This window comes from Pogoniulus pusillus, chromosome 8, assembly GCF_015220805.1.
Source record: "Pogoniulus pusillus isolate bPogPus1 chromosome 8, bPogPus1.pri, whole genome shotgun sequence".
Lineage (NCBI taxonomy): Eukaryota > Metazoa > Chordata > Aves > Piciformes > Lybiidae > Pogoniulus > Pogoniulus pusillus.
In genome coordinates this window covers 929406-951554 of record NC_087271.1, presented here as the reverse complement: position 1 = coordinate 951554, position 22149 = coordinate 929406, and positions in this window count along the sequence as shown.

Genomic DNA, 22149 nt, shown 5'->3' with positions numbered 1-22149 from the left:
TCTTCCTAACATCCAGCCTAGACCTTCCCTGAACTGAGTGGCCCAGAACTGGACACAGCACTCAAGGGGTAGCCTGAGCAGTGCTGAGTGCAGGGGCAGAAGAACCTCCCTTGATGGTTTTGTCTCCTTGAGCTCCATTTCCCACCTTCATTGACAGAGTTGGCTGTCGTTTGTCTCTCTAGGCTTAGAAAGTTCCTCTCTGGGAGAAAAAGCAGTTTTCTGCCTATAATTCCTCTGGAAAGCACTTTTAGCTCATCTCTAAGTTCATGCTCTTCTTCATATGCTAAGAACTGGCATTTTAAAAAGACAGTAAGGAAATGAGATGCAGTTTCTGCTGGCCAGAGAATAAATCTAGTCCTTCCTGTTGATGCTGGCTTGTGTTGCAGCTGGCAGATGTCAGAGTGGCCACGTCCCTCACCAGGCACAGGCATCTGAGTCCTTCAGCTGCTTGTAGAGACCCAAAACCACAACAGCCCCAAGCAGTGCTGAGGGCAGAGTGGCAGAGAGGGCCCTGGGGGTGCTGGTAGAGAGGAGCTGAAGCTGAGGCAGCAGTGCCCAGGTGGGCAGCAGAGCCAATGGCATCCTGGGCTGGCTCAGGAGCAGTGTGGGCAGCAGGACAAGGGAGGTTCTTCTGCCCCTGTGCTCAGCACTGCTCAGGCCACACCTGGAGTGCTGTGTCCAGTTCTGGGCTCCTCCATTCAAGAGAGATGTTGAGGTGCTGGAAGGTGTCCAGCAGAGGGCGACAAAGCTGGGGAGGGGCCTGGAGCACAGCCCTGTGAGGAGAGGCTGAGGGAGCTGGGGGTGTGCAGCCTGCAGCAGAGGAGGCTCAGGGCAGAGCCCATTGCTGCCTGCAGCTGCCTGCAGGGAGGCTGTAGGCAGGTGGGGTTGGGCTCTGCTGCCAGGCACCCAGCAACAGAAGAAGGGGACCCAGGCTCAAGCTGTGGCAGGGCAGGTCTGGGCTGGATGTGAGGAGGAAGTTGTTGTCAGAGAGAGTGATTGGCATTGGAATGGGCTGCCCAGGGAGGTGGTGGAGTGGCTGTGGCTGGAGGTGTTGAAGCCAAGCCTGGCTGGGGCACTTAGTGCCATGGTCTGGTTGCTTGGCCAGGGCTGGGTGAGCTTGGAGGTCTCTTCCAACCTGGCTGATTCTGTGATTCCTCAAGACCCTGATTCTTTGATGCCTACTCAGAATCTCCTGCACTGCCAGCACAGACCTGCCCATGTGCATCTTGTGAATAGAACCCCCACAGGCACAGGCAAGAAGGTGCCAGAGCCAACCCTTGTCCACATGCATCTGAGTACTTCAGCTGGTTTTAGAGCCCCAAGAGCTGCTCAGAATCTCCTGCGCTTCCAGCAGAGATCTGCCTATGTGCATCTCTTGAATAGAACCTCCCATGTGCACAGGTAGGAAGGTGCCAGAGCCAGCCCGTGCCCACTGCTGCTCATGAATGAAAATACAGCCCCTGCTGGGTGCCTCCTGATGAGCACAGAACGGGAGGGTCAAATCCAAGAGCTGATGGCTCAGTTTGGCGAGGGTTAAGCTCAAGTCTTGAGGAGGCAGGAAAGAGAAAGGCCCCGAGTGTCTTCAGCATTTCCATGTGACATTTAGGTATCAATGAGGGCATTGTCTGGGAGCAAGAGCTCATTCTCTAAGGGAGGCAGCTTGCTCCTTGAGGAGCAGGCTGCCTGCAGCCGAGGATGCCAGGCTGCCCCTTGGCAGGAGGCTTGTTAGCTCACTGAAGAGATGCCCAAGTTAAAGGCAGCATGAACCAAATCCATTCTCCTGGGCTGGGCCATTTAATCCTGCGTGGGGACACTGACCTGAAAACATTTCATGGCATCAGCATCCCTGGGAATGAAACACACATATATATTGGTTTTTTAATTGTAAAGTGTGATGTTCCCCAAGGCTTTTGGTGCCTTTTTTGTTGTTGTTGTTTTTAGTTTAGTTTTTGTTTTAAAGCTTTTTGTTGTTGGTTTTTTTTTTTTCCCCCTAAGGATTATCTCTTAATCTCAACCTGTTACAAGATATGTTCATAATCCACATGGCAGTTACTTAGCAAGTCTTAAACCTGTCATTAAAATACCTCCTCTTGTTACTACAATCAGCAGTCTTAATCCACTGGAGCCTCTTTTATCCCCCCCCCCCCCCACACCTCTCCCTTTTTCTCACTTGGTTCCCAAATGACTTGAGCCAAGGTATGACAGGTAGCAAACAGTCCCCCATCCAATTACTTAGAAGAAACAAATCAAGGGGAAGGAGCATGTTTGTGTGGCAAATTCCTGAGAGTTTGGAAGCTGGAGGCCTTGAGGAATGTGCCCTGGGAAACTTTAAACCCACTCCAAAGCTGTGGGTTTGATTCAGTCCCCTGGAAGGCACCGACGCGGAGAGGCGATGCCAAAAGAGGTGGGTGGCTGCAAGCAGCTCCAAAGCAGCCCCAGGGTGAGGACAGGCATGAGGGAGTGTGGTCCTCCGGGGGAGGATGCTCACGGGCCAGACCTGGCAGAAGATCAGTGTTGGGCTTCACATGGGAGTGTTCAGCAGTACCTGAATCCCTCCTGGCCACGAATTCCCTGGGGAATCCCAGGCTATAGGCGTGGCTGGACACCAGGGAGGTGGGCGAGTGATGGAGGTAGGAAGTCCAACACTGCTGGGCAAGTGGGGAAGCAGAAAGTCCAACACTGATGGACAAGTGATAGGAAGTAGGAAGTAAGAAGTTCAACACTGATGGGCAAGTGGTGGGAAGCAGAAAGTCCAACACTGCTGGGCAAGTGATGGGAAGCAGAAAGTCCAACACTGCTGGGCAAGTGATGGGAAGTAGGAAGTCCAACACTGCTGGGCAAGTGATGGGAAGCAGAAAGTCCAACACTGCTGGGCAAGTGATGGGAAGTAGGAAGTCCAACACTGCTGGGCAAGTGATGGGAAGCAGAAAGTCCAACACTGCTGGGCAAGTGATGGGAAGTAGGAAGTCCAACACTGCTGGGCAAGTGATGGGAAGCAGAAAGTCCAACACTGCTGGGCAAGTGATGGGACGTAGGAAGTCCAACACTCATGGACAAGTGATAGGAAGCAGGAAGTCCAACGTTGCTGGGCAAGGGGGTGTGAGTATCAGGGGGCAAAGAAAAGACTAGTAGCAGGATATCCACTTCACTGGGAAAAAGAAGCCTGAGCTAGGGATGAGTGGAGGAAATGTGGCAGCTTTGCACTCTGTGCTGCCGAGAGAGGAAGGGATGAGGAGTGATGCCTTAGCAGGACAGGGCACTAAGCACAGGTTAAAGGCATCAGAGCTCCCACCTGTGTGAAGCTCACAGCTTGCTCCGTGCCAAAGTGCATCTCTGGCTGGGGGTATGCATGACTGCTGCCAGCATGTACTTTCTGAGAGGGGTTCTGGGGGTAAACAGGAGCTGACTTTCATCCTCCCCAGGGAGCCCACACTGTCCTGGGAGCTGCCGGGTCGGGGCAGAGCCGGCTTGAAGTCACAGAGCAGCCCTACAAAACCCTGCAGAGGATAATTGGGCTGGACTGGAGTTTTTGAAAGGCATTAAGTCGGTGAACTTCCCAGTCTCAAACAATGCCCCAAGGAGCAGGGTGGGAATAAGGCGCTGTGGCCCTGCTCGCAGATCGTGTGTGGAAGCTGTCTTGTTAGCAGGCAGGCTGCTGATGCAATAAAAGGCAGCATTGTGGCCTGGAACAGCTGGGCTTTTCTAACTGCTTGCCTAGATGTGGGTGATTAATGACCAAAATGCATCCTCGCTGAATGGCATTGAGAGTCTGGAGGTATTTCCCTTGCAAGAGATTGATGCCAAACAAAGATCCATTGACGCAGGTCCCTTAGAGATATGCAAAGTGAATGCCTTATTATTGCCTATCTGATGGGTGACAATAAAGTCACTTTTGTTGTGCTGAGTGGCTGGCAGGCAGTCACCAGTGGTCTTCCCCAAGGATCAGTCCTGGGAACAGCCCTGTTCAATATCTTTATTGATGACCTGGACCAGGAGATAGAGTCCAGCATCAGTAGGTTTGCAGATGACACCAAGCTAGGAGCAGCTGTGGAGCTGTTGGAGGGTAGGAGAGCCCTGCAGAGGGACCTGGACAGGCTGGGTGGGTGGGCAGAGGCCAAGGGGATGGGATTGGACAAGGCCAAGTGCAGGGTTCTACACTCTGGCTTTAAGCACTGTTTGCTTTTCCTCTCAGGCTCCTTCTCCCAGCTCTACATTGTCGGTGGAAGGAGAGTGCTGCGGGTGGGTCACTGAGCTGCAGCGGTTAAGAAGCAGCATCTGAAGCCTGGCTCTCTATACATGTGGAAACAGCCTTGAGAACACAGGGAACTTCTTTCTTCTTCCCTTCTTTCCCCTCCAGGTCAGGATGTTACCTTTTTTCCCCTCCATGAAATAGCAATTCCCCATGAAACAACAGCTTCAGGAGGACATTTGCTGGCTGGTTGCAGCACACAGTGAGCCTGAGCCTCCTCCCCTGCCAGGAAAACCAATTGCTTCTGGAATCAAGCTCTGCTTATGCAGCATTTTAGTTGTGCCTGCATATTTCCCCATCAGGGGAACATGGTTAGTTATCCCTGAGGAGTTTGGGGCTGCAATCCCTCAAATCACCTGGACAAGCTGGAGAGTTGGGTAGGGAGAAACTGAATGAAATGCAGCAAGGCAAAATGCTGAGTGGCAATGGGGAAAGAACAACCTTGCAGGCTGGGGGCTGGAACTGGATGATCTTTGGGGTCCCTTCCAACCTAAACCATTCCATGATTCTGTGATCAATATGGGTTGGGGATCGACCTGTTAGAGAGCAGCCTGGAGGACAGGGACCTGGGGGTCCTGGTGGGCAGAATGATGATCATGAGCCAGCAATGTGCCCTTGTGGCCAAGAAGGTCAGTGGCATCCTGAGGTGGATTAGAGGGGCTGTACTCAGGGGGTCCAGAGAGGTTCTCCTGCCCCTCTGCAATACTGTGTCCAGTTCTGAGCCCCTCAGTTCAAGAGAGGCCTGGAGCAGAGCCCTGTGAGAGAGGCTGAGGGAGCTGGGGGTGTGCAGCCTGCAGCAGAGGAGGCTCAGGGCAGAGCTCATTGCTGCCTGCAGCTGCCTGCAGGGAGGCTGTAGCCAGGTGGGGTTGGGCTCTGCTACCAGGCAAGCAGCACCAGAACAAGGGGACAGTGGAGTTGTGCCAGGGCAGAGTCAGGCTGGATGTTAGGAAGAAGTTGTTGTCAGAGAGAGTGATTGGCACTGGAATGGGTTGCTCAGGGAGGTGGTGGAGTCACTGTGCCTGGAGGTGTTCAAGAGGAGGCTGCATGAGACACTTGGTGCCAGGGTTTAATTAATTAGAAGGTGTTAGGTGCTAGGTTGGGCTTGATGATCTCAAAGTCTTTTCCAGCCTGGTTGGTTCTGTGATGAGAACATCCAGCTCCTAACGTGTGTTTGTGTTTCTTTCTGCTCCCACACACAGACTAAGCCTTGCTGCTTGTCCACTTTCCTCAGCCCCTGGGTTTGTGCAGTACAAATGGTTGGGGAGGTTACAGCAATTCACTTTCAGTCAGCAGCAGAGTTTCAAACCAGGTTTTGGGCCCAGTCACAAACTGCATCTGGCACAGAGGCCCTGTGGTGTGGGCCACATGGCAATGGATTCCCAGCAGCTTTTAGGTAACCCCCACCTGCAGCACAACGAGAGGAGCTTTCTATCCTTGCCACTTTGGAGGGCAGAGACATGCCACAGACGTGGCTACCAACACCCAGGTCTCCTAAGGGCACAGCTCCTGCTTAGAGACTGCCATGCAGTGAGTCACACACTCACAGAATGGATGGGGATGGAAGGGACCCCAAAGGTCACCCACTCCACCCCTCTCTGCACTCAGCAGGGACATCCTCCACAGGCTGAGAGAGTTGGGGCTCTGCAGCCTGGAGAAGGCTTGGAGGAGACCTTGGAGTGGCCTTGCAGGATCTGAAGGGGGCTACAGGAGGGCTGGGGAGGGACAATTGACAAGGTCTGGTAATGAGAGGAGGAGGAGGAATGGGTTTGAAGTGGCAGAGGGGAGATGGAAAGTGGATGTTAGGAAAGGGTTCTTTGGAGTGAGGGTGGTGAGACACTGGCACAGGCTGAGGGTGGTGAGACTCTGGCACAGGCTGCCCAGGGAGGCTGTGAGGCACAGAAGCACCCAACATGAGCTTTGATCCCATTCTGTGACTCTGTGCCCCACAACCTCCCTAGAGGTGTCCAAGTCCAGGCTGGATGAGGCCTTGAGCAGCCTGTTTCAGTGGGAGGTGTCCCTGCCTATAGCAGGGGGTTGGCACTGGCTGAGCTTTGAGCTCCCTTCCAACCCAAGCCACTCCAGGTTGTTACCAACACATGGGGGATGACTTCAACCCCAGACATCTCCATACTTCATGGAGCTAAAGAAGGCAAAAGGGTTAGACCTAAGCCCCCTGCACAGCCTGTGGAGCACTGGGAAGAGCACCTGGCAGTGCTGTGCTGGCACACACGGAGCAGTCACCTACTCAGTGCCTGTGCCACCAACACAGCCCAGCTGGGGGCTGGAGCGTGGCTGCAGCTAAACCCCAGCTGGGTGCCAAACCCCAGCTTGGACGTGAGCAGAACTCATCCTCCGGAGGTCAGAGAGCCAAAGGGCATCCGTGAAGCCAGGTCCCATCCTTCTCCAGAGCTGCCAGGGAGCTGCAGAGGGAAAGGAAGCTGCTGGAAGAAGAGGACTCCTCAGGCATCTCCAGCAGGCTCAGGCGAGGCTTCTCCAGACGGCTCACAGGCTCCTTCCTGCCCTCTTCAGCAGGCAGCAGAGAAGCAGCTGAAAGGAGAGAAGCTCACCCAGCACCCAGAGGTGACATCAGAGCAGTCATGGAGCCTAACCTGCCCTAACGAGCCGGGGGGCCAAGCAGGCCCCCCGGCCTTTGGAAACCACTCCCACACACCCAGTGCACACCACAGGCACTCACCGGTGACGAGGGGAGCAGGATCCCTCTGCCCAGATGGGCGAACTTGGGGCTCTGCCTCGCCTGCGCTGCTTATAAAGGGCAATGGGCAGGGAGGGCAAAGTGGTCACACCTGGGGGGGGAGGAGACTGCCGCAGGACCCAGGTGCTGTGCGTTAGGGGAAAGGCAGTGCGGGGCGGGAGAGGGGAGGTGGTGCTGAAAGGACAGAGGGGAGCTGGGACGAGGAAGGTGGGAGGAAAGGAAGGGATGGAGAGGAAAGGAAGGGATGGAGAGGAAAGGAAGGGATGGAGAGGAAAGGAGGGAGACTGGAAAATGAATGAAAATGGAAACTGGACTGTAGCAAAGCAAACCCAACAAAGGTGGAGCTGCTCTGGCAGGGCAGCTGGTGGAACCATGCAGCTGGTGCAGCCATGCAGTTGGTGCCACTCAGCTGGTGCAGCCATGCAGTCGGTGCAGCCATGCAGTTGGTGCCACTCAGCTGGTGCAGCCATGCAGTCAGTGCAGCCATGCAGTTGGTGCAGCCATGCAGTCAGTGCAGCCATGCAGTTGGTGCACTCAGGCTTTGAGACTTGAAGAAGGCAGAATCCACGTTGCCAGACTGTTTGGTATATGGCAGAGGCTGGTGAGTGAGTGTGTGTGAGACCATCTGCTCTGAGCCAGGAGCTGTGGCACCACCTCTGCTGCTGGGTGCCTGGCAGCAACAGAACAAGGGGACACAGTCTCAAGCTGTGCCAGGGCAGATCTAGGCTGGATTTTAGGAGGAAACTGTTGGCAGAGAGTGATTGGCACTGGAATGGGCTGCCCAGGGAGGTGGTGGAGTGGCTGTGCCTGGAGGTGTTGCAGCCAAGCCTGGCTGGGGCACTTAGTGCCATGGTCTGGTTGCTTGGCTAGGGCTGGGTGCTAGGTTGGGCTGGCTGAGCTTGGAGCTCTCTTCCAACCTGCCTGATTCTATGGTTCTCTGATTCTGGCTGGCTCCCACTGTGCAGCCTCCTGTTTCCACAGCCAGCCAGTAACAGCCTCCTTCCCCCTTGCCTTCTCCCCAGCTCTTCCGTGGCTTAAGTAGTTCAGCTGCTGGGAAGTTTCTTTTTGCCCCCCCCCGGTTTATCAGTAGCCTTCGTGCATCGCAGCTCTCTGCACTGTCTCCTCCTCTGCCTTCAGGGCACTTCCTATACACAGGAAACAAGAAGGGGATGGCAAAATCTGCATGAAATATCTGCTCCTGCCTGGGGGAAAACGCTGCCTGCTGACTCAGCCTGCACTCAACACGCTCCAAACGCTGCCAAGCAGGCAGCAGCACCGCTCCTCCAGCTGCCTCTTCTCCCGCTCTGACGAAAGAGCCTCTTTGGAAAGCATCCCCACCTTGAGGAGCTGCTCTTGGAAAGGTTTGGAGGGAAAAGCCTTTCAGAAGGCAGTGTGTGTCTGAGGTCGAGGATGCTCTGACACCAGGGCTCACCCTCAGGCAAGCTGGAGCTGCAAAATCTGCTGCCTGTGTGAAAAACGTCCCTGGTGGAAGCTTCCTGCCAGGTTTGGTGGTGCATGTGCCCTGGTGGAGGTGCTCCTTGGTGACCTTCCCTTCACAGCCTGCAGTGAACTTCTCTTCATCCTGACATCTGTGAGCAATCTGAGGCTGCTCCCTGGCTCACAGCTTGGTCTCCTGATGCTTTGGGGAGGAGAGGCCACGTGGGGGGAGGGGGAAGCAATATTCTCCTGCTCGCCCACAGCTCTCACCTCTGCTTCTAATCCACTCTGTGGGAGCCAGCAGCATCTCTCTGCTGCACGGGCTGAAGGGGAGGCAGATTCACCCAGCTGGGGTTGTTCATAGAACCAGGGAATCAGTCAGGGTTGGAAGGGACCACAAGGATCCTGGAGGCCTGGGGGTTGCTGTTCCCTGAGTGAAGATGCTGCCTGGAGAGCTCAGGCCAGGCAGGTGCACAGCTTGGTGGAGTCCACCCCGGGCCAGCTCTTCTTCCCCCTCATCAGTCCATCAGCACAGATTTATGTCCATGCTCCACATTTGTAGGAATAAAAGAGCCAGATAAGAAATATGTTTTTAATAGTAGTGTCACCAGTGAATGCTGAGGACCCTGGCTGTGGCCATTAAGTAAAAGCAGGAGTGGAATGAGCATCATTTGTCTGTTGCCAGCTTCTCTCAACTGGCTTTCATTTGGGGGAAGGGGAAAAAAACCCCAAGACAGCCCAGTCAGTGCTGTGCAGGTAATAGTGAAATATCTTTGTTGTCAGCAGCAGGTCAGAATGCAGAGATCTGTCATGCACAGCAAGCTGGCTTCAGGTTTCTGAGCTCAGTGCTGGATGCCTCTCCTCAATCACTCACATATGGTTGCTGCCTTAACAACCACCCCCTTGCTGTCCCCTGGAGAAAGGGTGCAGCTCGCAGGCTGCAGGATCTTCAGCCTTCTCTGGTCCCAGCTGCTCACTGCCAGAGGTGGAATTGAGAATCATGCCAGGGAAAAGGGCATCCTGCACCTGGGGGAGGGATAATGCACCAGTACAGGCTACAGAAAGCAGCCCCATGGAGTAGGACACTGGAACAGGCTCCCTAGAGAGGTTGTAGCCAGGTGGGGTTGGGCTCTTCAACAGAAGAAGGGGACACAGTGTGGAGCTGTGCCAGGGCAGGTCTGGGCTGGGTGTTAGGAGGAAGCTCCTGGCAGAGAGAGTGATTGGCATTGGAATGGGCTGCCCAGGGAGGTGGTGGAGTGGCTGTGCCTGGAGGTGTTGAAGCCAAGCCTGGCTGGGGCACTTAGTGCCATGGTCTGGTTGGTTGGGCAGGGCTGGGTGCTAGGTTGGGCTGGCTGAGCTTGGAGCTCTCTTCCAACCTGCTTGATTAAATCCCTAAATTAAATCCCTCAATTCTCCCTGCAAAAAATGTTCACCAGCACCAAACACACTTTCAGCCCTTGCAGCCTGATCACCCCCCAGGAGTGAAAGACCTGAGGGGGTTTTGGCTCCCCCTTCTCCCTTGCATCACCTCAGCAGCAGAGGCATTCAACAGCTCCCTGCGGCTTGCGAGCCTCTGTGATCAACGAGATCACTTTCAAGTGTAAGGCAGTAAATCCTGACATGATTCCCATATGCCCTCAATGCTTCATTACAAAACCCCCTCTGCCTTTACAAACACAGTATCTTGACAGGAGCAGCTCTGGAAGGAGCAGCAGATAGGCTAGCAGAGACTCGGAAAGGAGGTCATCCTCATCCGGCAGCGCCTTTCACTCTGCCTCCAGGAGATTTATGTCAACGAGTCACATCCTGGCAAAAGGAGGAGTGAAAAGTGCCCTGTCGGACAGGTGAGCTCCTGCCCAGGCCTCCCCATGGCTGTTCAGCTCTAGCTGCAGAGCTGCTGTGCTGTGCTGTTAGCTGAACAAGCCGCAGGTCCAGATGCCTGGGCTGGGAAGGAAAACGATCCAAGCTCCGACACATGGGTTTTGCTCCAGCTGTAGCCACGAGTGCTGGCGCCTTTGCTGGAGGACACAGAGGGGCCAGATGGAAGGAAAAGCAACCCTGCCTCTGCTGCCCACACAGCCGGACACTGGAGGCAGCCGCTGCTGAAACAGCACGCGTGCTTCGGACAGCACCTACGCGGCCAGGAGAGCGCAGCGCTGGGGCTGGCGCAGCTCTTGCGAGCTCCAAGGGTAGTGCACAGGGCGCAGCAGCCTCGAGGTCTGCCGGTCGGGGCCTCCTAAGCCTTTCCCACGGGGCCGGCTGTTGTTCTGGGGTGGGCACACCTCCCCTCTCCGTGCAAAAGGACTGGCTTTGGTGCTCAGAGGTGGCTGCCCCCGGAGTAGGGAGCTGGGTGCTGGTGCCCGTGCTGCCTGCCTGCCTGCCTTCTGCAGAAGGTGGGCACTTGCTTCCCTACAAACCCCTGCCTGCACCCTGCAGCCACTGCCACTGGCACTGTACCCCTGGGGCCATTCCTAGACTGGCATGGGAGGAGAGTAACATGTTGTATGCATCTGCCACAGGGAGAACCTGTGCGGCACGGGGAGCCAGGATGGCAGCCCAAGAAGGGGACAACCTGGACTCAGAGCTCTGCCCTACTCTCCATTACAGAGCTGAAACCTCAGGGGCAACACCAAGCCAGCCAGCACGGGTTCAGGAAGGGCAGGTCCTGCTTGACCACCCTGATCTCCTTTTATGATCAGTTTACCTGCCTGGTGAGTGCAGGACAGGCTGTGCATGGAGTCTGCCTGGACTGCAGCAAAGCCTTTGACACCCTCTGCCACAAGCAGCTCCTGGCACAGCTGGCAGCTGGTGGCTCAGACAGATTCACTCTGGTATGGGTGAAGAACTGGCTGGAGGGCTGGGCCCAGAGAGTGGTGCTGAATGGTGCCACATCCAGCTGGCTCCACAACCTCCCTGGGCAACCTGTGCCAGTGTCTCACCACTCTCACTCCAAACAACCCTTTCCTAACAGCCACTTTCAATCCCCCCTCTGCCACTTCAAACCCATTCCTCCTCATCCTCTCATTACAAATCCTTGTCAGTAGTCCCTCCACAGCCCTCCTCTAGCCCCCTGCAAGGCCACTCCAAGGTCTCCTCCAAGCCTTCTCTTCTCCAGCCTGCACAGCCCCAACTCTCTCAGCCTGTGCTCAGAGCAGAGCTGCTGCAGCCCTCTCAGCGTCTTGGTGGCCCTAACGATTAGGCTAACAGTGGCCAGTCCTTGGCTAAAGCACGATGCAGAAGCACAGGGGTGTTGCTCCATCTTTCACCCGGGCCCTGAATCTCTGCCTTCTGCTCCTCCCTCTGAGCATCTTCCTGGTCCTCCTCTGGACCTGCTGCAACAGTTCCATGTCCCTCTCGCCCTGGGGGTGCAGAACTGCGCCCAGGACTCCAGGTGGGGTCTGGTGAGGGCTCAGGTCTTTCAGCAGGGAGGCTTGGTTCAGCTCTCTGTGAGCTCGCAGTAAATTAGCGCTTGGTAAGCAGAACAAACGCTCCATTCTCACTCCCAAACGACTGCAGTTAGAGGCTTGTAATGTGCAGTGTTCACGCAGGGCTTACACGAGGGCAGGCTCAAACCGGTGCCGTTTTCATCCACACTTTAAAAGGTGTCATTTTGATCGATGAATTAGTGGAGGAACCCAGGATCGTTTCTTTTCTTTCTTCTTTCTGAAACTACCAGCTTAGCAAAGTTGTCTGACCTCACAAATAACCTTTCCAGTTTAGAAGCCCTTTAATAGCTTAACTATTAGCTAATCTCCTGGGAAACGTTTTCCCTGGGCAGAAACTAAGCCCCTGGAAACATAACACCAAGTAATAAGGTTTCCATCTTTCTGCTATCTTGATCTTTCCTAATTAATTGCGGCTTAGGAATAACACAAGACTGGGAGGCAGGGGATGGAAATCCCTGGGAAGGGAGGGCAGGAGCTGAGGGCTGTGTCTGTCCTTTACCTGCCTTATTTTTGGTGTGTGTCTGCATGGAGTCGTTAGAATCAGAGTCTTAGAATCAGAGAGTCAGAGACTCAGAGAGTCATTGAATCAAGCAGGCTGGAAGAGAGCTCCAAGCTCAGCCAGCCCAACCTAGCACCCAGCCCTGGCCAAGCAACCAGACCATGGCACTAAGTGCCCCAGCCAGGCTTGGCTGCAACACCTCCAGGCACAGCCACTCCACCACCTCCCTGGGCAGCCCATTCCAATGCCAATCACTCTCTTGGACAACAACTTCCTCCTAACATCCAGCCTAGACCTGCCCTGGCACAACTCCAGACTGTGTCCCCTTCTTCTGTTGCTGGGGGTCTGGCAGCAGAGCCCAACCCCACCTGGCTACAGCCTCCCTGCAGGCAGCTGCAGGCAGCAATCAGCTCTGCCCTGAGCCTCCTCTGCTGCAGGCTGCACACCCCCAGCTCCCTCAGCCTCTCCTCACAGGGCTGTGCTCCAGGCCCCTCCCCAGCCTTGCTGCCCTTCTCCAAACACCTTCCAGCACCTCAACATCCCTCTTGAATTGAGGGCCCAAACGATTCTGTAAAGATTGGAGTTGATGAGCTTAAAGGTCCTTTCCAATCCAGGTGCTTCTGTGACCCTGTCTAAATCAGACCCCAGGTTCCTAAGCATCCTACTCCCTTAGTTTTGCCAAAGCTTCCTGTGCCATTTGCCCAGGGGGCCTCTGCTGCAGGCACTGTGGGGGCTTGCTGCAAGGCTCTCCTGGCAGCCCTACCTGCCTGGCTTCTCATCCCATGTGCATTTTGCTCTCTGCTTCCCATGCTGCCTGGGCCAAAGGGAAACTCTCTCTGCTAGGCTAGCAGTGTGTGATCTTTTCACTGCTCCTGGCAGCCCACCTCCAGCCTCAGCTGATGGCAGCCCTCCTTCCAGCCAGGACAGGAGCACCACTCTGCCAGGCACACAGGCAGGCCAGGGGGGTTTGCTGTGCTCCAGGTGCTGCTGTCCCCACTGTGGTGTACACTCTTAACCCTATTAGCTCTTGCTGTTCCAGTAATAAGAAACCAGAGGCACAAAACTGATATGAAAGGTCCTTTCAAACCAAAAATATGAATGTCTGCACTACAAAAAAGGCTTTCCCCCCCTTTCTTTCTTTCTTTGGTGTGTGTGAGTGAAGAACTTAGTGAGACCTTTCCTCATCTGCAAGCATCCTGCACCTTCTGCTGGGACGAAAAGCATCCAGCACACAGGTGAAGGCAGAACTTAGGTGGCAGCAACGTGGGGCCTGCAGGAGGAGAGAGTTTTGGTGCAAAGAGGAGTCAGAGAGGCTTCCCTCAGGCTTCCTTCAGTGGTTGAGGTGTATTTTGCAGGTCTGGCTAAGTGAGTGAAGCTGAGCCCAGATCCCAACACAGTGACACAGCCAGGATCTGCCCTGGCACCACTCGTCCAGGCCACTGATCTCCACACATCTCCTGCTCTGCTGAGGCTGTGCAGGTGCCAGCTGCATGTGATGGCCTGGGCACAGGGCTCTGCTCTCAGTGAACAGGAGCTTCAGCCTTGCCCAGCACTGGTGCTGCCTGCTGACCTCTGAACCAACACTTAAGCCCCTGGAGCAGAGAAATTAGACTTCGGTCTGGAAGGACCTCGGGACGTCTGCTGGGCTGCTTTATCTGGAGCAGGGGCAGGGGTGGGGGAGCACTGGCACATGGCTTTTGGAGCCAATCACTCCTGCTCATCCAGGAGAGCAGGAACTCCACTCCCTCCCCCTCCAGCACCCTGGGACTTCGTGGAGTCTGGATCATTTCAGGCTGATCCTTCCTTGACTTTTGCTGTTGATTTCCCCTGAGCTCCAACTTGTGACCCAGTGCCTGGACCCCTCCAGCACGCCCGATGGAAGCCCTTCACTGCAGCCCAGGTCTGCAGGCCTTTGTTATCCCCCTCCATCACCCCCCTGCCATGCCTTGCATCCTGCTGGGATCTCCCCACCAAACCCGGCGTCTCTCATACCAAAGTCCTGGCGGCTTGGCTCTCTCCCTGCCATCACTCACCCCTGACAAGGAACAGGCAGCAATCCAAGGAAGAGGTGAGAAGAAGCAGCTCCCCTACTGCCTTCCTTTCCTAGTAAGACCATAGGGAAAACTTGAGGCTACAACCAAATTAGAGGAAGGAATCTCTGGGTTTTTTATGCCCCAGGGACTCCTAAACATTTGTTGCTCATTCAGCTCAGCTCTGCCCTATCTAAAACTGGCTGTGAGGAGGAAGTTCTTCACCATGAGGATGGTGAGAGGCTGGAATGGGTTGCACAGGGAGGTGGTTGAAGCCTCATCCCTGGAGGTGTTTAAGGCCAGGCTGGATGAGGCTGTGGGCAGGGTAGGGTGTCCCCGGGCATGGCAGGGGGGGTGGAACTGGCTGCTCCTTGTGGTCCCTTCCAACCCTGCCTGATTCTGTGACTCTATGAGAAGGGCATCCTGCAGGGGCTGAACTGCTGGGTAGCAACACACAAGCCTCTGTCACAGGAAAGTGACAAATGCCATAGCCAGCTGAGAGAGACAGAGTCAAACCAAGAGCCTCTGGGACTAAACTGTGGAAAAGTGGTGGGGATGTGCTCAAGCTGTCCCCAGAACTTACATGAGAGCAGTGGTGAAGGCACCTCCCTGGGCAACCCATGCCAGTGTCTCATCACCCTCAGCCTGTGCCAGTGTCTCACCACCCTCAGCCTGTGCCAGTGTCTCACCACCCTCACTTCAAACAACCCTTTCCTAACATCCAGTTTCAATCCCCCCTCTGCCACTTCAAACCCATTCCTCCTCCTTCTCCTCTCATTACCAGACCTTGTCAATAGTCCCTCCCCAGCCTTCCTGTAGCTCCCTCCAGATCCTGGAAGGCCACTCCAAGGTCTCCTCCAAGCCTTCTCCTCTCCAGGCTGAAGACCATCAACTCCAGATCATAGTCCAGATCAGCTCCATAAGGGCTTTTGCTGGGCCATATGCACCTCCCAGGGTGCCCCCAGCCCAAACACTGGATGCACTCAGAGAGCTCTCCAGGAGGTCCCTGAGCTAATGGGGCTGTACCTGTCCTCCCAGCAAACTGCCTTGCAAGCCACAGAGCAGCTCTTTAATGCAAGTGCTGGGCTGTAAAGCTGCTGTCAGTGCAAGTGCAGCAGAGAGGTGTCCTGGCCTCTGGCAGAGGACTGCTTCTGAAGCCAAGAATATTATTTCAGCAAACAAAATTGCATTCTGCAGCCTGGAGACCAAGTGCCACAGGATAGGAAGCAGAGGGAGAAAGGTAAAAGCTGCCTTGCCCCCGGGGCTGTTTATTATTTGTACCCCCCCTGTGCCCAGGCAAAGTCCTCCTTGAGAGGGCAGGGTGAAAACCATTCTGCACCGTGGAAACAAACTACCTATTTAAAGAGACTCCCATGCCTGAATGGCCTCATTATAAAAACAGTCTGCATCCAATAACTTTTCTAACCTCTCTTTTTATTATTATTATTATTATTATTATTATTATTATTATTATTATTATTATTATTATTTCCCTCTTCACCCCCCCCCCCCCACCTCCCCTACGTTATCCAATGAACTGCTTCTTGTCACTCTCACCAGCTTCAGTGCTTTCATGCAGCAGCCACCTCGGTGGAAAGCCTCCGTGGTGGTTTCCTTAGAAACGTCTTCCTTCCTGGACGTGGAGCCAGGGTGGTTGGGGCAGCCTGAAAGCCCCTGAGAGGTGCTGCTGGAACAGGAAAGGGCAGACAGGTTAATGGCCATGCCTGCAGCTCTGCTCCTCCACAGCTCACAGGAGCTGGGAGATCAGAGACTCTGAGACTCAGAGACTCAGATACTCAGAGAATCATGGAATCAGAGTCTCAGTGAATCAGAATCAGAGAAGCATAGAGTCACAGAATCATAGACTCAGGGAATCATAGAATCATGGAATCAGAGACTCAGAGAATCAGAATCAGAGACTCAGAGACTCACTCAGAGAATCATAGAATCAAAATGGGTTAGGTTGGAAGGGACCTCAAGGATAATCCAGTTCCAGCCCCCTGCCATAGGCAGGGACACCTCCCACTAGGACAGGTTGCTCAAGGCCTCATCCAGTCTGGCCTTGAACACCTGCAGGGAGGTTGTGGAGCACATTTTGATCACGTTGGGTGCTTCTGTGCTCCACAACCTCCCTGAAGGTGTTCAGGACCAGGTTGGATGAGGTCTAGAGGGAGGTGTGCCTGCCTATGGCAGGGGGTTGGAACTGGCTGATCCTCGAGGTCCCTTCCAACCTGAACCATACTGTGATTCAAAGCAGAAGTCAGTCTGACCATGATCACTCTCTGCAAGAATTTGCCAGGCCTGCAGGGAAGCAGCTTTTAGTTTCCTGCTGGGAAAAGGTGCAGCTGCTGGAGTCTGGGCAGCAGGACCCAACAGTGCTCAAGTATTTCAGTGCTTGCTAATTCACCTTTCAGCTGAGACTACGACCCAAAAAATGCCACCCCCCAGAGCAAGACTTCATTTTTTTTCTGGGGAGAGATGAATCAGCACAAATCAAACCCCTCTTTGCATCATTCCCTTGGAATTCTGACCTGGATGCTTTTGCAGTCTGAACTGCATCATCTGCTCTTTCTGTCATTGTGCAATGCTGCTGAATCCAGTTTAAAAGGAAAAGCTGCTGCATGGCTCTCTTAGGAGACAGCCAAGCCTGGGTTGCTGCTCCTGGGAAGCTTTCAGTGTGTGCCAGAATCATAGAATCAGTCAGGGCTGGAAGGCACCACAAGGAGCAGCCAGTGCCAACCCCCCTGCCATGCCCAGGGACACCCTACCCTAGAGCAGGCTGCACACAGCCTCAGCCAGCCTGGCCTCAAACACCTCCAGCCATGGGGCCTCAACCACCTCCCTGGGCAACCCATTCCAGCCTCTCACCACTCTCCTGCTCAACAACTTCCTCCTCACCTCCAGCCTCACTCTCCCCACCTTCAGCTTTGCTCCATTCCCCCCAGTCCTGTCACTCCCTCACAGCCTCAAAAGTCCCTCCCCAGCTTTTTTGTAGCCCCCTTCAGATCCTGGAAGGCCACAAGAAGGTCCCCTGGGAGCCTCCTCTGCTCCAGCCTGCACAGCCCCAACTCTTTCAGTCTGTGCTCACAGCAGAGCTGCTGCAGCCCTCTGAGCATCCTCCTGGCCCTGCTCTGGGCACACTCCAGCATCTCCACAGCCCTCTTGTCCTAGGGGCTCCAGAACTGGATGCAGCACTCCAGGTGGGGTCTCAGCAGGGCAGAGCAGAGGGGGAGAATCACCTCCCTGGCCCTGCTGGCCACACTGCTGCTGCTGCAGCCCAGGCTCTGCTTGGCTTTCTGGGCTGCAAGTGCCCTCACCTCATCTCCTTTTCCCCACGAAGGCCACTAGAGTAGAAGGGGACCCAAGTCCTCTCTCATCTGTTTTCTTTGCCTCAGAGAATAGGACTTGTGACACAAACCTGGAAGGTAGTTCAAAGCCTGGCTGCATAAACACACATCCTCTCTCTGTGTGTGTGTGTGTGTGTGCTTTAGGAATAGGTAATGTAGGAGTTGAAAGGTGAAGGTTATGGCAGTTGGTGTTTATTTCACCAAGAGCCAGGAGATGGGAAACATCTGGCACTTGCTCACCACGCACGGCTGCCAAACAAAGAGCCCGGGCTGGAGTCCGGCTGAGCAAGCGCTGGGATGAAAGCTAATGACAGGCTGCTTATTTAAAGGGATCATAATACAGAGCAGCCACGCAGGGAACCAGGCAGGATTTGGGGTGGGGGAAGGAGGGGGAAGTTGAGCTTTGTGTTCCCAAGTTAAGGGTCAAAGCCTGACTTCAGTTGCACCCCAGTGTCAGTCCTGACCCGCCAGCCTCGCAGCACAGCGTGCAGGAGCCTCCCGAGCTCATCCTTCCCTGCTTTCCAGCATCCCCATGTGTCCAAAGCACTGCTCCAAAGGGCTGCTGATAAGTGGCCTGTGTGATGATGTGCTAGCCCAGAGGGCCAGCAGTTGGCAGGAAGGTGAGAGGCTGGCCACAGAAGCAGCAGCTCTGCAGGATGTGAGTTGTCCTGTTAGTGCAGAAAGCTCACTGGCACTTCCCGGGGGTGACAGAGGTGCTCCAGCTGTGGCTTCCACGGGGCACATCTTCAGCTGCTCTGCATCTTCTCTCAAAGGCCTGCCCTGAAAGAGGAGGTTTGGACAGTGAGGGTCCCTCCTTTATAAACAGTCCCAGGCAGCACATGCTCATTTGTTGTGAGCTTCTGCTGTGCCACCTCTCTTTTACTCAACGCTCAGAGCAAAATCAGCTCTGTAGCAGGAGCCGCAGAATCACAGAATGGGTTAGGTTGGAAGGGAGCTCAAAGCTCAGCCAGTGCCAACCCCCTGCCTTAGGCAGGGACACCTCCCACATCCAACCTGGCCTTGAGCACCTCCCTGGGCAACCTGTGCCAGTGTCTCACCACCCTCACTCCAAACAACTTCTTCCTAACATCCACTTTCAATCATCCTCTCATTACCAGACCTTGTCAATAGTCCCTCCCCAGCCCTCCTGGAGCCCCCTTCAGACCCTGCAAGGCCACTCCAAGGTCTCCTCCAAGCCTTCTCTTCTCCAGCCTGCACAGCCCCAACTCTCTCAGCCTGTGCTCACAGCAGAGCTGCTGCAGCCCTCTCAGCATCTTGGTGGCCTCCTCTGCACTGCCTCCAACACTTCCATGTCCTGCTTGTGCTGGGGGCTCCAGAACTGTCCCCAGGACTGCAGGTGGGGTGCTGAAGGCCAGGCTGGAAGAGGCTCTGAGCAGCTGAGCCTAGCTGAGAGGTGTCTCTGGCCACGGTGGGGAGGTTGGAGTCGCTGATCTCTGAGGCCTCTCCCAACCTGAGCCACTCTGTGATCCCCCAGGAGCAGGAAACAGTGCTCACTGCCTCGGAAAGAGACTTCCAAGGAGAGCTGTGTGTCAGGAGCCCAAGTGCTCATTCCCATCAAGGCTGTGGGTTGCACCCCACTGTAAGATCTGTGGCACCACACCACCAGAGCCATGTGCCAGACGAGCCACACGCTGCTGGAGCATGGACAGACTCCACTTAATGGCTCACATTTGTCACACACACACACACCCCCCCCGGCCCAGAAAACGAACCCCCACCTCTGCCTGTAGTAGCAGCAGGTTGTTTACCATCTCAGTGCAGCCTCAGCTCCATGTTGGAGCAGCTATCTCCTGCCTTCCCACGGCAGGGGTGCAGCTAGCACAGAAGCCTGAGGCTGGGATAAATTCCACGTGGTGTCCCTTGGCTAATTTGACAAAACACAATCATGTGTCCATGCCTGAGCCACAGGAGATTTATAGGCCTGGGTGAGCTGCTCCTGCACAGCTCTGGCATTAATAATCCTGGAACCACAGCCTAAATCTATTAGCTGGAAGCAGTTATGGGAGTCTTAATCCTATTTTGTGTCAGGGCAGATGACTGCAACTAAGATGGAGCAGAAATTACAGGGATTTGCCTGGCTGGACTTGACCTGAGTCTGAGCTTTTGGAGACCCTGAGCCATGCCAAGGCACCCATCTTGAAACTGGTCTAGCTGAGGATGTCCTTGCTTATGGTGGGGGATGTTGGACTACCTGATCTTTGGAGGACCCTTCCAGCCCAGCCCATTCCATGGCTCCAGTCTATAGTTCTGGGGCCAATTTTATGGGGTTTGAACCTAGAAACCCAAGGACCCAAAGCATCAAGCTCTGTCCTCTAAGAAATACAGGGCAGGAGAGGGGATTCTGCCCCTTGGCTCTGCTCTGCTGAGATCTCACCTCCAGTACTGTGTCCAGTTCTGGTGTCCCTAGCATGAGAAGGACAGAGCACTGCTGGAGTGAGTCCAGAGGAGGACCACAAAGATGAGACAAGGGCTGCAGCACCTCTGCTATGATGAGGAGAGGCTGAGGGAGCTGGGGGGGTGCAGCCTGCAGCAGAGGAGGCTCAAGGCAGAGCTCATTGCTGTCTGCAGCTGCCTGCAGGGAGGCTGTAGCCAGGTGGGGTTGGGCTCTGCTGCCAGGCAGCCAGCAACAGAACAAGGGGACAAAGCCTGGAGTTGTGCCAGGGCAGGTCTAGGCTGGGTGTTAGGAGGAAGTTGTTGTCAGAGAGAGTGATTGGCATTGGAATGGGCTGCCCAGGGAGGTGGTGGAGTGGCTGTGCCTGGAGGTGTTGCAGCCAAGCCTGGCTGGGGCACTGAGTGCCATGGTCTGGTTGCTTGGGCAGGGCTGGGTGCTAGGTTGGACTGGCTGAGCTTTGGAGCTCTCTTCCAACCTGCTTGATTCTATGGCTCTACAATTCCTGACTCCCAGGGCTTTTATCTGGAGCTCTCAGCTCTGTCATTGTGCTCATCCACCTTCAGCTGCACTCTGAGCATGGCCTTGCCCTTGGGCAGTCACAGAGCTGCAGCTCCAGCAGCCTCCCTGGGGTCTGATCCCGCAGGAGAGCTCCCTTGTCCTCTGCTCCCAGCAAGTCCTGCTCAGGGCACTTGGCACTGGAACAGGAAATGAAGGGCAGTAGGGAAGCAACCTTAGGCCTTTAATTGACTCTATTTTAAAACAGTCATGAAAAGGAGCCCACTCTCTGCCAGATGTGATGGGGGATGGCCTGAAGGATGCTTTCCTGCAGAACACAAGCACTCATCTGCTTCCCTTCCCTTCCCTTCCCTTCCCTTCCCTTCCCTTCCCTTCCCTTCCCTTCCCTTCCCTTCCCTTCCCTTCCCTTCCCTTCCCTTCCCTTCCCTTCCCTTCCCTTCCCTTCCCTTCCCTTCCCTTCCCTTCCCTTCCCTTCCCTTCCCTTCCCTTCCCTTCCCTTCCCTTCCCTTCCCTTCCCTTCCCTTCCCTTCCCTTCCCTTCCCTTCCCTTCCCTTCCCTTCCCTTCCCTTCCCTTCCCTTCCCTTCCTCTCTTTTCTTTTCTTTTCTTTTCTTTTCTTTTCTTTTCTTTTCTTTTCTTTTCTTTTCTTTTCTTTTCCCTTCTTTTCTTTTCTTTTCCCTTCTTTTCTTTTCCCTTCTTTTCTTTTCCTTTATTTTCTTTTCTTCATTTTCATTTCTTGTATCTTCACTTTCCTTTTCTTTCTTTTATTATCTCTTCATCTTCCTGATTTTTTTCTCTCTTTATCTCTTCCCTCCTTCCTCTCATTCTCCTTGTTTCATTCTTTTCACTTTTATTTTTGTATTTCCCTTTGTCTTGTTATTTTTCTTTTATTTTTTCCTTTTCCTTTCTTTTTTCTTTTTTTCTCTTTTACTTTTTCTTTCTCTTCTTTTTCTTCTTTCCTCTTTTTCTTTTTCCCTCTTTTTCTGTTCCTTTTTCTTTCTCTTTTCCTTTTTTCCCCTTTTCCTTTTCCATTTCCTTTTCCCTTTTTTCTTTTCTTTTTATTTTTCTTTTCCTTTTTTTTTCTTTTCCTTTTTTTTTCTTTTCCCTTTTTTTTCTTTTCCTTCTCCTTTTTATTTTTCTTTTCCTTCTCCTTTTTACTTTCCTTTTCCTTTCCCTTTCCCTAACCCTAAGCCTTTCCCTTTCCACTTCCTTTCCCTTTTCCTTTCCCTTTCCCCCCTCTTCCTTTCTTTCCCACAGGATAGAGAAATGTTAATGACCAAACCTGGGAGTCAGTTTTCTACAATCAATAAATCCCAAGTCCAAGCCACAGTAGCTTTTTACGTCTGTAGGTTGTTAAAGTAAATTTACATCATATGTCAAACATTGCACATGAAGACAAAAACAAGGCTGATTTCTAGCCCTAAAAGATATATGTGCATCCATAAAATCAGCAAGCTGTGTCCTGAATGCAGCTGCCTGATCATCTTCTGACCAAATGGCT